Consider the following 18372-nt stretch of genomic DNA (forward strand, 5'->3'; position numbering starts at 1 on the left):
ATTTTGAAGAAGAAAAGATGAGAACAAATCATAATGTTTCCTGACATTTTTTCTATACTTGTATCACAAGGATTTAAAAAACACCTTATACAATAGCTCTGAGTACCATTTTCCTGCAATACTTGCTTCCAACTAAAGTGAATTGCTATTTCAATTGATTTGGATATTATGGGTAGCCCCCTTATATTTTGATCCCTTGAGAGTCTTCTCTTTAACACTGAGTTCAAAGTTGTTGCGTTGTTGTTTTGTTTTGTTTTTTTAAATATGCTTTTTCCCCCCCACAAATAACTTTGATCATTTGTCTCACTGTTGACATTCATTAATTATACACACTGGGATGAATCTACATCTAGCTTGGCTACCGGAAAAGCCTCTCTCTTCTCTCAGGGAATGGCAGTGGGACCACATCATATCATTGTACAGAAAAAGTGGGCTCGTTGCTGTGGACAGACAAAAAGGTGAGAGGATTCACAACCAACATTGTGTTAATTATCTTTAATTCAGGCAAAGCCTACTCATAGTATAACTCATGTTTATTAAGAAAAAAAAAAAAAAAAAAAAAAAAGAGGAATGGCTGCAAACTCAGAAAAATAGCTGGTGCTTTCTGGCTGTGTTAAATGAGCTCACTGCAGTGGAAAGATCCAGTTAGTCAACGATGTATTTAGGAGGCATGATAAAGCACATTTTATAAAGCTGCTTGATACAAATTCCCTCATATTTTTGCATCTAGCTTAATAATCTCTAATGGTAAGGAAAAGGTTACTCTTTGGAGTACGGTAATTGCCAGTAACAAGGCCTGAGTTGGTATTGTTTTACATAATGATAGCGTGTCAAACTTTCTGTCATTTCTTCTCTGTAATGGAAATTCGCAATGGTAACATGGTAACATGCAGAGAAGTTAGCAAAGTAGTAATGAAATAGCTTTTATTTGCTAGGATAAGAGTCAAAACATGTATCTTATTAAATCCAGAATCAATGTTTCCCCATTCCATAAATATTTTAGAGATCTCAAATCTAACTTCTTCACAAGAGCAAAAGGTGGGACTTCTGAACAAGAGAAAAAGCAAGAGATTGGCTTTTGAAGTCAGCACAGTGAAAACAAAGCAACAAAATAACAACAACAACAAAAAACAGATATAAATTGTGCACTTCAGGCATGATCCAACCAGGGTAACACAAAATATACTGCCAACACTTAAAATATAAAGAAATAAAATTATTAACTTTTTCTTAACTATTTTATGGCCCCCTGAGCAGTCACAAAAATTAAGAAATGATCTTATGTTAATGGACTTAGGCAAGTGCAATGCACACTAAGGGGATAAAATACCCATGGTAATAAAAAATGACATGCCACAATCACAGAGGTGAGTGTCTTGCAGGTAAATGTCTGCTTAAGGCAGCCACAACTTGCTGCCTGTGTGGAAAGCATGAGCTCACTGAAGAAGAGCAGGGTGAGGTGAAGGAGGGCAGACTGCTTCCAGCTGCTCCTCCCATTTCTGGGAAACGAGAGGGAAGCAGGAGGTGCAATATGTGCTCATTCATCTTTGTCTTCTGTCTCTGGACTTAGAACTTGAACTGGATTAGAGTTTTAGCATAAACAGGATGGAAAAAGTGGTAGAAAGAACAAAATATATATGCACATTCAGATTCTACATTAGAACACAAAGAGATGGCAGGGCCTCTAAGTCAGTGAGATAGTCAAGGGGAGCAACTGGGAAAGAAGAACCTTAACATCAATCTGCTTCTCAGAGGATGGCCACGTACAACCAAAGGGCACGGACTGGAGACATATAAACATGATTGTTACCATGAAGTCATTCTAGAAACAAGTTGCAGCCCTCAGACTATAGTGGAAGGAAGAAGATTTTATTTCTACAGACTTTCCCAATCCTACTAGGATGACATTTCCCACTCTCACTTTTCCAAAACCCAAGTAACCTATTTCAGCTACACCCATGACCACAGAAATGACCATTGCTACTACCAGTAATGAGATCACATAAGCTGCTCTTCCTCTCATCCTGAGAGAGGCAGAACTTCATTTTGCTTACAATCCTCAGTAATTTTGAACTTGCTGCCTACTTGTGTAGCAGTATTTCCTCAAACTCTTATCAATGTTAAGAAGCATTTTACCATTACCTGTTGGTAATATGAGAGAACCAGCCATGAAAAACTCTGTCTTCAGTATTGTGAGAATTGGTCTCTGTTTACTTACAATGAAAGGTAATACTAAAAACAAATCAAAACTTCTGTTTTCAGTATACGTAATAACCAGCAAGTAATTATTTGAATTGAGTGATTCATCCCTGTCCTTGGGAAGATGATGAATCAGCTTGTTATGGATGTCATCACCAAGCAAGTGGAAGAAAAGGAGGTTATCAGTAGTAGTCAACATGGATTCACCAAAGGAAAATCATGCTTTACCAATCCACTAGCCTTCTATGATGTCATGACCAGCTGAGTAGATGAGGGGAGAGCAGTGAATGTTGCATACTTTGATTTCAGCAAAGCTTTTGATGAACTTCCATAACATCCTCATGGAAAAGCTTAGGAAGTGTGAGATAGGCGAGTGAACAGTTAGGTGGGTTGAAAATTGGCTGACTGGCAAAGCTTGAAGACTTATGATCAGTAATGAAGAGCCTAGTTGGAAGCCTGTCATTACTGGAGTTCCCCAGGGATCAATACCATGTCCATGCTGTTTAACATCTTCATCAAAGGATGAAGGAATAGAAAGCAAGCACCCTCAGCAAGTTTGCAGATTAAATTAAACTGGGAGGAGTGGCTGACACACCAGAAGGCTGTGCTGCCATTAAGTGAGACCTGGATAGGCTGGAGAGTTGGACAGAGGGGAACCTGATGAGGTTCAAAAAGGGCAAGTCCAGAGTCCTATGCTGGGGAGGAAATAACCACATACATCAACCAGTACAGATTAGGAAGTGATATGCTAGAAAGGAGCTCTGCAGAGAAGGACCTGAGTATCCAGGTGGACAACAGGTTGACCATGAGCCAGCATTGTGTTCTTGTGGCCAAAAATGCCAATGATATCCTGGGATGCGTTAAAAAGCGTTGGCCAGCAGATCGAGGGAGGTTGTCCTCTTCCTCTATTCTGCCCTGGTGGGACCACATCTGGAATACTGAGTCAAGTCTGGGCTCCTCATTTCAAGAAAGACAGGGAAGTTCTGGAGAGCGTCCTGTGGTCATAAGGATGATGAGGGACGTGGAACATTTCTCTGAGGAAAGGCTGAGCCTTGGGACTTTTCAGCCTGGAGAAGAAGACTGGGGGCGATCTTATCAATGCTTATAAATATCCTGAAAGAATTCAGGAGGATGTAGCCAGGTGCTTTTCAGCAGTGTCCTGTGACAGAACATGGGCAATGGGCACAAACACTAGAACACAGGAAGTTCCATGCGGACATGAGGAAAAACTTATTTTGATAGTTATTTTATTTTGAAGGTTATGAAACATTTGAGGGCTACATAGCGCTGGAACAAACTGCCCGAAGAGGCTGTGGAGTTTTCTTCTCTGGAGATATTCAGAACCCACCTGGACTCTTTCCTTTGTAACCTACTGCAGGGAACCTGTTTTTGCAGGCAGTGGATTGGACTAGAACTGGCATACCCAACCCATGGCTGAGCACAGCCCATATGCAGGAGAGCTCAGCCCAACCTGTGGCTGCACCCTGCCCTGCACCATCATGGTGGCAGCTCTTCCCCACCAAGCAACCCAACCCAGCCCAGAGTGTGCACTCATCATTCAGCAACAACCAAACATCAGTATGCAATTGAAATTCTCTGGGCTGAAACCAAGGCATGGGGAGGGCACAGTGCAGTGCTAACTCAAGATATAGCAAATAATCACATGCATTTTGAAATACTGCCTGAGATATAAGAGTCTTGCGCACAAGGTGCCCTTGTGCAGGGGCTTGCAAATTCCTCTCCTCTTGATGTCAGTAGTTACTTTGTAAACTCTCACCAAATAAGGCGTTGGTTACAAAGGTCAATTGGCAACTTGAACTTATGAACTTTGGACTTACTGTACAAACTTCATAACCAGTTAATGTTAACGTCTCCACCCTAGGCAGCACAAAGTTGTAGGGAATTACACATGCGATACATGTTAGGAAGGGAGTCACATACAAGGGGAAACACATATTTGGCAAACTGGAAAGTTTGTATCCTCCAAGTACTTCAGAAAATGAAGAAAGGGGAAGGGACAAGGCAGACAGAAAGTAAGGGTAAGAGGAGTCTGTCCTCCAATACTTTGAGAGACCTTTGAGGGCTGTTCCCATGGAGTCTCCCTTTATTCAAATAAAGAAAACTAAAGACTTTCCTTTATCTCTTTTTGGGATAACTGAGCAAGCCTATTTGAGAAAATGTTTTGCCCACAACTTGGAGACTTGTCCAGGATTCTTCCACCCTCTGGAATCAATGAGCATTTGGGTGAACTGATGGGCACCTTCACTGATTTATCACTCTGGGGACTGTCAGCACTAGGGGATTGATTGGGCTTTCTAGACTGTCCCAGAGACAGATGGGACAGTGGACTGGGAAGTCCAGTGAAGAAAGAAAAAGAAGGTAAAGGAGGAGCTGAGGATTCCATGAAGAAATCTCACCGGTGAATTGACATGGGGAAGGATGCCTGAGGATGCAGCTCTAGGTCAAATATGGATTCTCCATACCTGTGCTAAGGCCACACAAGCTCCAGAAAACTGGACATTCGAGTTGAAAGAAGACAGAGGATTGTGGATAACCTTTAAATGAAGCCCATCATCTAGTGGCCCTAAGCAACTAGTTTCCAGGAAAGCTTTAGAGGATAGTGGCAAGGGGGCACATGAACCGGAACCACCATATTTTGAGTTTGGATGTTAATTTCTTACAGATAGGAATTCAGAGCAATACTTCCAGGAAAGTATCTACCCCAGGGGAAAAACAGGTGTGTATGGTTAGCTTGGGAGGCTGTCAATACCTCAGCTTTTTGTTTAGCAGGACAGTCGGTGGATGACACAATGACCACTTGCATGGTGGCCATATCAACTCACCCCCAAATGATACAAACTTAATCTTTCCTCACTGCATTTGACATTAACATCATGTATTGGATGATCAATAACTGTGGGGGAGGTAGCTACCCAGTGGCATGCCAAAACATGCACATTTAGGTTGGCAAAAGTAACATGCATCATGTTGTTTGTAGGTAGTGAGTTGCACTAAGCCCCAGTACAATTTAACTAATCCAGAATTACAGTGTAATGAGATGATGAATGCAACCTTCATCTCGGTGTATGTAGCTTTGCCAATGGGATAGTTCTTTCTCTGCAGGGGGGGGGGGCCACATACTCCTGTTTTCCACTAATACTACAAGTGGCCCCTGCACTTCGGGGAGAATTATCACATCCGTATCTCCTTATGATCATTCCTGTATCTATAGAGGCTGGTGATTCAAATGGGTGAGACTGCAATTTGATGCAAAGTGTGATAGTAATGTAAACCTATTGTCAAAGGGGAAAGCAGTTGTCCTAGCCCTATCTTCAGTGAGCGTCCCAGGACTAACCATTCACAACCATTGACAGCTTACTGTAGTCACTTGTACCCTCACAAAAACAATTAATTTTACATCTCAGGCTCTTGCAGCCTCAAATAAGGAATTAGGAGAAGTCTGGCATGCCATCTAACAGTGCTACTCTTCCCGTTCTGCCACTAAAACACAATCATGGGTGCCAGGAATTTGAGAGAATGAGTTGCTTTAATATTAGTGATACTTTCTAGTTGAGAAAAGGGAAGACTGAAGATCTAGAAAACGTAATGGAAAGTCATAAATAAGATGAGGGGGAATGGCTCTCCAGTCCCTGGGATTAGCTGGCCTTTTTCAGTCACTCCTATTATCTAGATGGGGAGCTTGGCTGGCAAAGATCAGAACCACGCTACTGACTGGGGTTTGCTTCAAGATATGGGCCTAGTAAGATGCTTGATAATTCGCATACTCTACTCCACTGAATAAACTGGGAGAGTACAGAAGGTAATGGCCCTAAGGCATACCTCCACACCCAGAACTATACTATAAATAATAAAGGCTATGTTAGAAAAAGTTTGCAATTTTTGGGATGAAGATGATTGAATTGGCTTCAAGCTGCACCAGGGGAGATTTAGGCTGGACATTAGGAAATGCTACTTTTCTGAAAGAGTGGCCAGGCAGTGGAATGGGCTGCCCAGGGAGGTGGTGGAGTCACCAACCCTGGAGGTGCTCAAGGAACATTTGGATTTTGTGTTGAGGGGCATGGTTTAGTGAGAACTATTGGTGATGGTTGGACTGGATGATCTTGTAGGTCTTTTCCAACCTTGGTGATCCTGTGAACAAGCCTATTTGAGAAATTTTATTTCCCAACATTGGCTAAACACTGTTATGAAAATAGTGAAAAACAGGCATTTTCACTTCGCCTTTTTATAAGAGAATTTGAGAACAGGATTCAAGATTAAAAAAAAAAAAATCAGGTTTTTTTTTTTGTATATTTGTGATTCCATTTTCAGTCAACATCAAAACATTACCTGCACATTCTCAAATGGAATGCATAGAGTTGCAATCAGGCATTCAACTCAAAAACTTGATCATGTCTCTTTACCTGACTTTTATTAGACATCTTTTGCCATGGAAAAATATCCCTCATTTCACCATCATGCCTTATTCATGTTATCACTTTCCGGCAGTACAAACTTGTGAAGAACTATTTTCAAGGATGAAGTACAGGAATAGTAAAGTTTCATCAAAAATCTCTGATGTGCACCTTGAGAGCCCAGTAAGAATTGCATACTCTGGTACTGAGCGAGTTTGATACATTAGTTGTACAGAAACACCAGTTGTTCTCCAGTATTTTTAGGTCTTTGTTGTTCTCAGTTTTATATTTTAATAAAAATATTAAAGAATAAAATAAGTTTTGTTACTTATATACATGCACAATATTATATAATTTACAAGGGCTGCTCTGAGTGTAATATCTCCTATTTTATTATGTTGGCCCACGACATCAGAGGCAGATGCTGGTATTGTGGAAGTAAAGGTTGAACCTTCCTGCCAATGTTCCATTATGTTGTATTGCTGTGATGACAGCAGAGGGGCAGTCCAAGAAATGGGTCTGACATGAAAGTGCATCTGAAGTAAAGGTGTGTCACTGAATTCCTCACTGTGGAAAAAATAGCATCCATTGATATCCATCAATGCTCGCTGAATGTTTATGGAGACCAAACAATAGATGTGAGCACAGTGAGGCAGTGGGTATCAGCAAAAATGCCATCATAGCAGCAGTGGAACAGTGGGTCACCTCTGCTATTTGCAAATTTTGACAAGCACAACATGCAGGCTCTAATTCATGGCAGGTGAAAATATATAGCTAATGGTGATGAGTATGCTGAAAAATAACGTTACCTTGCTGAGAATATGCTCTATCAAATAGTGCTATTGTGCTCTTTGTATGGGTTGTAGAAACCAAGGAAATAAACAGGAGGCTTTACTGCATCCTATGTAGTCCAAGATGATTCCTCTTCATTCAGTGCAGCCCAGGCAAGCCAAAAGATTGGACAGTCATGGACTAGATGGTTTCCAGAGCTCCCTCCCAACCTCTGCAATTCTGCGAGTCTGTGACTAAAAAAAAAATGGGATTAAAATGGAGATAAGACCTACTAATCATATACAACTAATACAGCTGTACACAATAGAAAATTTTCTGAAAGGACAAACTATTCATCTGACTGGGACATGAAAGATCATCTTCATCTACTAATTCAATGACTATGTATCTACTGGAAACACTGCAGGAAATACTGTCAACTAGTGAGCAGTAAGGAAAAATGGGGCAATGGAAAGATGTTTTGCTTCAAGACCATGTTGTCTAGCTACAAAAAAAAAAAAAAAAGATGTTACGTAGGCCTTGTTACAGCTACATGCAGTGTATGAGGAAGTCAAAAGCTCAAATGCATTTAAAACTAAAATACATTCAGTACTCTACCAGGGTTGAGTATTGTTATCATTCATGTTTTCTACTTACAAAACAATGTATGCATATTTCTAGTAGACAAGGCCTGGGGGAAGAGAAAATTCAAATGAGATGTGCCATAGTTTGGCTGTCTGAGTCAGCCTGATTAGACTTTCATAAATTCAGGAAGATTTACAAATGGATTGTGTGCCTTTATTTTGAAAACATCCTTGTCTACATGACAATCAGCAAATCCAAAACGGCTGCCCTTTCAAGGACACTTGTCCTGAGCACAAGAAGGTGGAAAAAATATTGATAATGGAATTGAAAATGTTTCTAGCTTCCCTAAAGGAGGAAACAAAAGGCAGTCTGGAGGCTTTGAAAAACTGCAGCTTAATATTAAAACATTCTATTGGCTTTGAAAGTGGATTCAGTTGTAAATACATAACCACAAAGAGAAATTCATGGTTGCTTTTTTTTTTTCCCCCTACAACTCCCTCAAAACATAATCTGTATTTTTCTTAAAATACAATTCAATGTCTTTTTGTAGCCTTTACACTTCACGTAAATTTACATCCCTCCACAATAGCTGCCCCAGATAGATTCCAGTATCCTTAGGTCTGTCCTTAAGAGCAGCTATATGGCTGATGTAGATGTAAGCAAAGCAGGAAGGACCCTTGACCAACCATGTTCACTGCTACCCTCTCATGTCTTGAGAGCCTGGCACCAGCCCATGAAACTGCTGTCTGATTTCTTTTTGTTTTATGGACATCTCTGTCATCCTACTGACAGCTGAATTTCAAACAAAAAAATTTGGCCTACAATGAGATTTCTCACTGTAACATTCATGCCTTACTTCATTACAGACTCTTCAAACCTTGCCAGAAAATGTGTTGCCTTTCTTCTCACTTTTTTAATGACATCATTTTTATTTGTCCCTCCTTCAAGACTCATTCACCTGCCCTACCATTTGGGGTGTGTACTTCATACCCCTCACCTGAGCCCTGAGAGGTGCCAGATGTCAGGACACCACACCAGCTGGCAGCTCTCTGGGAGCAGTGGAACTCTCCATAGCATAGCAGAGCAAGGAAAGACCTGGAAACCAGATTCCTCTGTGGGAGCAGTGATGGGACAGGACATCAACAGGGTTGCACGCTGGCACTGCTGAGGTGTGGCTGGGCAGGGACTGATGCCCCTGGGCTGGAGCTGAGGATAAAATGGGGTCCTGGGTCATGGGTGGGAGGGTGTCCCAGGTGGTGCTGGGCAAGGCCAATAAGACCTATTAGTCTCCCCAGCATCTGACATTGCCTCACAGACAGGTTACTTGTAATATGAAGGTCAGTGAGACATAGAAAACCCTATATTGTGTTTAGACAGACTAAAGCTGGCTAAAAATCCAGCTGCTTTTGTATGCTAATGTTCCCTATATCTCACATCTGGTCACTGAGGACAGTGACAAAGGCAGACAGGTTTACACTAGAGAAGCCTGTATAAATTACAAAGGCATTTATGAGATACCTTCAGAGCTACAGAGCACTGGCATCAGCATACAGAAAAGACATGACTTATCCATCCCAATCTATGCTGTGCTCTTTGCCCTGGAAGCCAGAGGGTGATCTTTCCTGCACCCACCAAATCAAATTAGACATAGGCACTGTTATTCAACCCACTTTAATTTGTGGATTCATAAAGTCCCATGGCAACTAAAGCAGGATTGCCGCTAAACAAAAATAGCTTCAACATAGGGTTTAATTCTGGTCTTTGTGCTGCTATTCTCTTGAGCTGGCAGAATTGTTTCTACAGCTGGATGGTGAACCTGATCAGAAAGCTCACCTAAGTTGAAACCAACCTGGTAAGAAAATATAAATTAGCATTAATTCACACCAGTTTCCTGCAGCTGAGGTTAGAGAACATCTGCCAACACAGCGGAAAGAATAGTTCAAACTGTGAATGGTAGTAAGACTACTTTCTTTTTCCTCTTTTTGGCAGCAATGCCAGTTTAAGTGATTATAAAACCATAGTCTGCCCTATTCAGTAAGACCTGTGGAGCTAGCTGGAAATACAAGATGTTACATGTCTTGTGATAAACTCTCAGAAGAGAGTTATACCAGAGAAAGATCAGGATGAATGACCTACCCTCATTATTTTATGATCAATATTTTGTGTTTTATTTTTTTTTAATAGAAGGACAACATTTCAGCCTGCTACCTAATGATTTAAAGGCTAAATCATTACTTTGCTGAAGAGACTCTAGGGAAAAACTGGTGTTACAAAGGGTACAGTGATGATATGTAACTACTAAATCAGCTACAAACTTCCTTTATGAAGTCCAGCTTTAACCGCCTTGCCTCCTGGGCTCGAAAGATTGACATGAACAGAAAAATACCATAGTTTCTGGAATGATAAAGGATAGTGCTTTTCCAAAGCCTGAAACCACACTACTGATAAAATGATCATCTCTAAGAAATATGAAAATCTATTTTTTTCCCTTTTCCATCAAGTTAGAAACATCCTGTTAGTGCTCCTTCCTAGCCCTCCCCCACCCCATATCAATGAAATCTCCTTAAAATCTCACCTGTCAGCTCTATTTGAAGACGATACAGAAAAACAAAACTATTATGGATTTTTTTCTTCTGTGGACAATCAGAAACTCACAGTGATATCAAGATTTTTTTTTTCCACCATATTTTTTCAGTGACTTCACTTAAAGAAGCATTTTGAGCTACTGCCACTATCCTCAAGTGTAAGTGAGGAGCATTTAGAGCAATGAACAGTAGATGGATGTGGGAATATGGTCTCCCATTACTTTAATATGACATTTACCACTAAGTGTGTGTGAAGTTGCTGTTAAGTGCAACTATTTAAACACAGAAGTATTCCTTTATGTTCAAACTGAAGAGACAGATATTCACTTGTTCTCTCTTAGCAAAAGAATAAAAAAAATTGAAAAATGGACTTCCAGTCCCACGGGTGATATGATTTCCATTATTTAACAAGTAGGGGAGCTATTATGAAGATCGTATGGGTATTCCAAGAACATATAGAGATCAAATAAGAACTCCAAACATCCAGCATGTATCTTCAAAACTGTGACAACTGGAGAGTGTTCTAAAAGTTTAATACCTTTCTAAGGTTGAAATATGTTCCTATACGCCTTTTGTTATTAATCTATTGTGTCCTGTAGGTCTTCGATCATCTTTCTATTCACTGATATCGTGATTTACCACAACACAAAACAGGGCTGCATCTTGATAACAATGCCTAGAGAACATAGTTTCCCAAGTATGGATAAAATGATTTAAAACATACTCTGTACTTTGAAATTTATTAGAAGATATTTTTAATCACAAATCTATAACTAAAATTAGTTTGCTTTTCAAGATTTAAAAAAAGGAAAAATATCAAGATCTGATAAGAGAAAATTTATTCCTCCCTCCCTCCCCCTTTGGTATTTGAATGACTTGCCAAAAATATATCTACTGGAAGAAAATGCAGAGAGGTTATATATAGTGTGATGCATTTACATTTGCTGAAAACTCTTTATTTATATAGACATGCAATAAAACAGGTTAGTAGCACAAGCAGACATTTTTCAAATGAATGGAGATATTTGCAGTGAGATTAAATGCAGATAAAAATATTACATCGATCTGCAAAGCACTGGTCTAGACACCTCCCTCATATCTGTGTGAACAATAGAGATATTTATCACCAAATTTAGAAAAGTCAAATACTTAAAAGCAAGAAAATGAGTATTTAAGTCTGCAGAAGTACTGGTATAAATAAATGTCTATTTCATCATAACAAAGCATCCTTAGCTACAGAATTCAGAATAAACACTACTATCTGTGTAAACATTGCACAAAAAGTCCCGGAAAAAAAGAAGTGTGGAAGTATGTAATATAAAACATTGTTCAGCCTCAAAGACAAGACAAAGGTAAATATTTTTACTATAAAACAGAATTGGAGACTGTTCATCTTGGACTGTAAGTACATTATTGTCAAGAAATGGTACATATAAATATTTTATCAAGTATTTGTTGACAAAAGGACTTTTATTTTTATCAGCTGAAAGCATGCCCACACTAATTCATGTGGTGCACTGCATATCCATATAACAGCAGACACTATCCAGAAAGTGTATATCCCATAATGTCCTCTATACCACGTTCAAGTTCACTGCCTTGTAGAAAAGAGCTCTCATGCATCAAAGGATAGTTACTGTATATTGTAGATACCCCATATTTCCATTCAGAAAAAAATTGTAGTTTTCCTTACACTTGATAACATCTTTAGATTTGCTACTGGCAGGAACCTGCTTTACTCTGCATACAGCATGATGATACTCTCATAACACTTCATTTTTCCCTCAGTTAGAGAGAGACTCAAGCCTATTCAAATCCTGCTCTAAAAATAACAGTTAATTGTCTCCTTACCTTTTAATCACCTCAATATTTTTTAGCAAGTGTGCACCTGATTGCCTCTTGAGTAGTGAACTTGTTCTCACAAATACCTAGCAGATACTGAGAATATTAGTGGCAGCTGAAGTCCTGAAATCAGAAGAATCTACTAATTTTAAATGTTGAAACTGAGGTATAACTTCCAACAGATGGCAAGTGTATAATCAATAGATATCAAGATGTAATAATCACAATATAATTGTATGATCAATAGATATCAAGATGTAATAATCACAATATAATCAAGAGAGTTAGGCAAAATAGACAACGATCACAAAAGAGAATAGGTGGAAGAGCTTACCCTTTGGCTGAGCTCACCAGAAAACACCAAGAGAGGTGATCTCCAGAAGAGATCCTTCCCCTCTGGTAGCCAGCCCTTAAATAGGTCTAGGAGGGATGGAGCCTGGCTCCACCCCTTCCAGCAGCACAGGTGAATTGCCTTCACCTGTGCTCCTCTGGCTGACTCATGGCTCACCTCAGGTGATCAATCAGAGGTTCAGGCCCTGACTCAGCAGTTCCCATACACAAGACTAGCAAGGAGAGCATCTTGTGGTGTACGCTTTCTAGAGGCTACTGTAGAACTAGGCAACTTCCTTGCAGCTTTTTTCTATCAGTTTTCAAATTCAAGGGACAAACTGCTATTTCTGTCAATCTGAAGTACCTCTGAATCCCATAACAGTGAATTTTATGAATTTTTATGAGAAAGTGTGGCTTTATGTCCATTTGTCATGGTTTTATGATTTTTGGTCATCAGTATTCCACACCATAACATCATGTAATGCACTGGGGGTGGGGTTTGATATCTGCCGAATGTTCGTCCGTCGGAGAAGAACTACTTTTCCCCAGGAGACTTTGCGGTCAGCAAGGGGATATAACTCCAAGCAAGGTCACCTGATCCTTCTTCTTCGCCTGCTCTTCGCTGTCTGCGCTTCGCTATCTGCGCTTCGCCGTCTGTACTTCAGTCACTCAACTGGACTGCACTTCTCACCCCAGCATTGTGGTGAGGTCTATACAATTCAAACAGACTCTCTCTCTCTCTCATTGTATTTTACTAATACTATATTTAGTAAAATCATTTGTTCCACCTCAGATCAGTGCTGTTGTTTTCAAGTATTTTGGGGTCCCCTGCTTCCCCTTTCCCAGAGGCGCAGATCCGCAGATCCCTCCGCCCTGCTGGTCACGGAACTGGGCCGGACCAGCCCATAAACCGTTGACATCTTTGGTGGAGAATGCGGGCACCTCTTAACGGTTTCACACCCTCTTGAACTCTCTCTTCAAAGTTCTTTTCAACTTTCCCTTACGGTACTTGTTGGCTATCGGTCTCGTGCTGGTATTTAGCCTTAGATGGAGTTTACCACCCGCTTTGGGCTGCATTCCCAAGCAACCCGACTCCGAGAAGCCCCGGGCCCGGCGCGCCGGGGGGCCGCTACCGGCCTCACACCGTCCGCGGCGAACATTCGGCAGATATCAAACCCCACCCCCAGTGCATTACATGATGTTATGGTGTGGAATACTGATGACCAAAAATCATAAAACCATGACACCATTTGAAAATTGTAAAGTCTTATTCAAAGTGCTAAATGCCAATTTTTTTTTTTATTATTTATTTATTTTAATACAAGTGATTACTATTGACTCCTTCTCATTTTTCATTGCCAGATCACAGATTACGATTTGCAGATGTCTTAAAAACTTATGGCTGTAAATTCATTCTGTTCTCACTGTGCCTAAATATATGAAGTATATATGAAGTACTCAGTAATACTAACAGCTGTAAAACAAATCAAACCCAAACATAAAAAAAAAAAAAAGAAAAACACAGCTTCAAGATGTCTCTCTTTTATCAAACCACTTATCTTCCTTCCAACCCCATGTTTTTTAACTCATCAAAGTTGATGATTAGTTGATAATGTCATTAGAGAGCTCACTTTCACACAGGGTAGAGTAACACAGGGGATGTGACACCTATATCAATTAGATAATTGGAGCACATGGCAAAATGAAAATACCATAGTATATTGCTTTTAGATGCAAGATGCCTCATAAGCTTGAGCACTGCACATCTGCAGTACAATTTGTCTAGGATCCTGAATAATCCACCCATGGATAAATCAAAAACAGATTGACTGTACACCATTGCAAAGATTATATATGATACTGATGGTTATTGAGAACCTTGAAGAACTCCAGAAGAAACCTTATCTCCAAACTCCTCAAATTCCTGAATTTTTCACCAATTCTCTCAGTTCAATTTGCTATTAACCCTAACAATAAGGGATGATAAGCAAGGTACCGATGACCATGCAGAAATTTAGTATCAAGGCTTAGACATATGCATAAACACCTTGCTAAGATAGTATCATTGCTTTTGCAGAACAAAGCCAAATGAGGACAAAAATAAGTCTTCATTTGTAAAAAAAAAAAATAAAATAACTAGTTTTTTTTTTTAAAGCTTATCTTCCCTTAAGCTATTTATTTTTGCTGTATCAGCTTTGCAAGACATTTTCCTCAGTAGTGACTTAAAATCTCAAATCAAGTGCTTAGATATCCTGAAAGCTCAGTAATTCACTTCCCTTAGGTATTAACGCTTCCAACAGAATATTTTATAATATATTAAAAGTAAAAATACAGTATCTTATGTAAAAATACCATTATGTCCCCTTTGATTTTTGCAAATAATACTGAAGTTCAGAGATGAATCAGAAACAATTATATAACTGCTTATTTTGTTTAACTTGTCTTCATCTTGCCTTTACCTCATTGCCCTGAAGTAAGTGATATTTTAAGTTCATAAATTGATGAGATAAAATAACCTTTGACTTTCAATACATTTCAAAACCTGCAGGGATTTTTGCTGTTGTGGTCAATAATACACTAACATGCCAAAGTTGAATGCAACCTGTAACAAAATCAGATTTGTTTTAAAAGCCCCAGAGGAAGACAAAACTACAGATTTTCAGGAGTAGCCCAAAACTCTGTCTAGCAGTGCGGATATTGCATAATTGATGGATATCAAGATGTTACAATCACAAAATAAACAAGAGAGTTAGGCAAAGTAGACAACGATAACAAGAGAAAATAAATGGAAGGCTTACCCTTATGCTAGGCTCACCAGAAAACACCAGAAGGAGGGATCTCCAGACAAGATTTTCCCCACTGGTAGCCAGCTCTTAAATAGGTCTAGGAGGGCTGGAGCCTGGCTCCACCCCTTCCGGCAGCACAGGTGAATTGCCTTCACCTGTGCTCCTCTGGCTGACTCATGGCTCACCTCAGGTGATTAATCAGAGGTTCAGGCCGTGACTCAGCAGTTCCCATACAGCATGGTAAGTACCATTTTCTGTCTTACACTTCCTCTTACTACAGACTCTTCCATTATCTTGGGATAAACACACATACCTAAGTTAAGCAAGACAAAAGACAACACTTTGTGGATGCTGATATTGTTTTCAGGCACATTACCTCTACGTTGGAACAAGGGGAGACAAAGAAGAGCAAGTTTTTAAAACAGACAAGCAAGTTTGGTTTCTCTGTGAAAAAAATTCTATGGAAAATAGCCGAAGAACCACAAATTCCATTCTGCCCAAATTAGGTGGAGTATGACACTTCTCACTGTATCAAATTCCATACCTGCTATGAAAGAAGTTATGAAAGGAAGTAACAGAGAGACTAGGGACAGAGTTCAATTTTGAGATGAAGACACGTGATGTAGGTGACTACTTGCAGATGACTACGTATACCTTCTGTGTATATGTTTGCATTAGAGCAAATGGAGATACAGTTAGTATTATTACAGTAGCATCTAGAAAGCTTGTGGGCTGATCATACAATGTCTAATTTAAAGCAACCCAATGCTTCAATGAGAATTTAGAGCTGTCATGATATTATGCACCTATAGCACACACAGAGTCTCAGACTTAACTGAGAGATTTAGAGCAACAAGAGAGATTCCAGACATTAAGGAAATATCCTTCTTTGTCGACTTAGGTGATTAGCACCACTTACTTCCGCAGAACTGCTCATCTCCACACAAATTAGGTTTCACACCAGGTGAAACCCCTGGCCTATAGCATGGGATGGAGCAGGGGAACCCTCATCTTGCTATGCAAAGCAGGATATAATAACTAGCAGAGGCCCCCCATGTGAACTAGGTTTGAAGAATAGGGAAATGCAGTGTATTAGAGCTGGACCTCTCTGATCAGTGAGTTTGCATCCCCTTAAAATGTACTTATCTTTGAGGAGGCCTATTAGGTTAAGGTCAAAATCATACATCTCCAAACTTTCATTGACACCAGCCTATGCAAGCAATACAGAAACAATGTAATTGGCCCGTTGTGAGTTTGGTTTCACCAGGAATCTTGCTAGGGAAATATATTTGTGTAGAGAGGAGCAAAGATGCAGAAGAGGAAAGAGCTTAAGAAGAAAAGACGCATGTCAGATTGTTTGGTGACTGTGTTAAAGATTTAGAGTTCTGGGAAATAAAGAACAAGATATAAACTCTGACAAATGCATGTTTGTTTGGGGTGTGACATTGGAACGAATCCCCTCAGGTTCCCATTTGCTAAAATATCTCTAAGAACTCTATGAAAGGCATCGATGATTTATGGTAGTACAAAAACCACAAGGACATAAATTAACAGTGCTATCATTAGTAGGGTAATGATGAAGAAGGAAGATTTACGTAACACACAAAAAGTCATGCACCAGCAACAATTTTGACTTAGGTGTTTTATGAAGTCAGCCTTACAGACTGCTGCATTCACAGGAAGCTAGGAAAACATTAAGGACAAGCAGGGCTCAGCACAGAACTACCTATGTCACATAAATTGAGAGATCACGGTAGATATTAATGGGGAAATCTACTGACAAAAAGAATCATCACCATTCTTCTGCCTCAGAGTTTTGTGCTTCTACTCAAATGTGCACACAGAGTCCTGGATGCAAGGCCACAAATAATGGAAAGAAAAAGAGCATTCAACAACTTGCACTGAACTAATTGCAGAACACCTCGGGCTTCTGGAAGTTTGGCAATGCATGACAGCTAAGATATTTATATGTAGTGAGAAGCCTGGTCTTCTTTTAGCATGTTTTTTACCTAAGTGAGTATACAAAGTCTGATTTTCTTGAACGGTAAACTTGCTCCTTTTTTTAGAAAAAATATATACATACTACTCAGAAATCTTGTGCGTAAGAATTAGAACTTAACAAAAAAAAATTATGAACTAATGATTCATAAATAAATGTGCATCTGCCTTGCTGTCCAGCAGGTGATGTCACCAGCTATCCAGAGCACTTCATGCAGAGTGTCTTGAGATTTTTGGCTTAGAACTGGCAACAAATGCTATTAAGCAAATGGGGTTTGCACCTGATTTCTTCCCCCACCCCCAATATTCTTTCAGTCAATAACAGATGGAAATTTATTTTTCTAACAATTACTATAGGCTTAGAATAGGCCTAGAATAACAACTCTTATTTCCAAATGAGAAGATGGAAAGCAGCAAAAACAACTTAAAAAAAAATAAAAAAAATCCCACACAAGCATTCTAGCCATCTGGACACTGAAATGCAGCAATAATGTTTCTCTACAGATAGGCTCTTATAACATGCGTACTCACCGTCCCACTGTGGATAGAATTAGGCTCTGTATTTCTATAAACTGCCGTATGCAGATAATAACATATCATGTTATCATAAAGAAACAGGTTTCTATAAATATAGAAAATGTTAATAAACCTGATGGTTTCCTAAAAATTCATGGAAGCCCAGCCAAAAATATGGCATCTGTTTGTAAAATGAAAAAAAACTTATATGTGAAAAATAGCTCAAGTAATTAGTATTTTTTAAATTAAGATCATTACTGTTACAGAGATCTGCAAAGTCGGTACAAACTAATCTTTCGTTTGAAGTCTGGTAGAGCAGAATTTGCATGACAGTCAGAGAATGACAAA

At 39.5% G+C, this 18372-nt stretch overlaps 1 long non-coding RNA gene across 1 annotated transcript; it reads right to left on the reverse strand.

The window, feature by feature from the left end:
* Positions 1–6550: 6550 nt before the first annotated feature.
* LOC125699210 (uncharacterized) lies at positions 6551–12770 on the reverse strand. Its single transcript, XR_007379485.1, has 3 exons — positions 12729–12770; positions 7421–7636; positions 6551–7178 (listed from the first exon to the last, which is right to left on the reverse strand). It is a non-coding gene; the product is annotated as an uncharacterized LOC125699210 (long non-coding RNA).
* Between the last annotated feature and the right edge of the window lie 5602 nt (positions 12771–18372).

The sequence above is a fragment of the Lagopus muta genome, chromosome 1, assembly GCF_023343835.1.
Source record: "Lagopus muta isolate bLagMut1 chromosome 1, bLagMut1 primary, whole genome shotgun sequence".
Lineage (NCBI taxonomy): Eukaryota > Metazoa > Chordata > Aves > Galliformes > Phasianidae > Lagopus > Lagopus muta.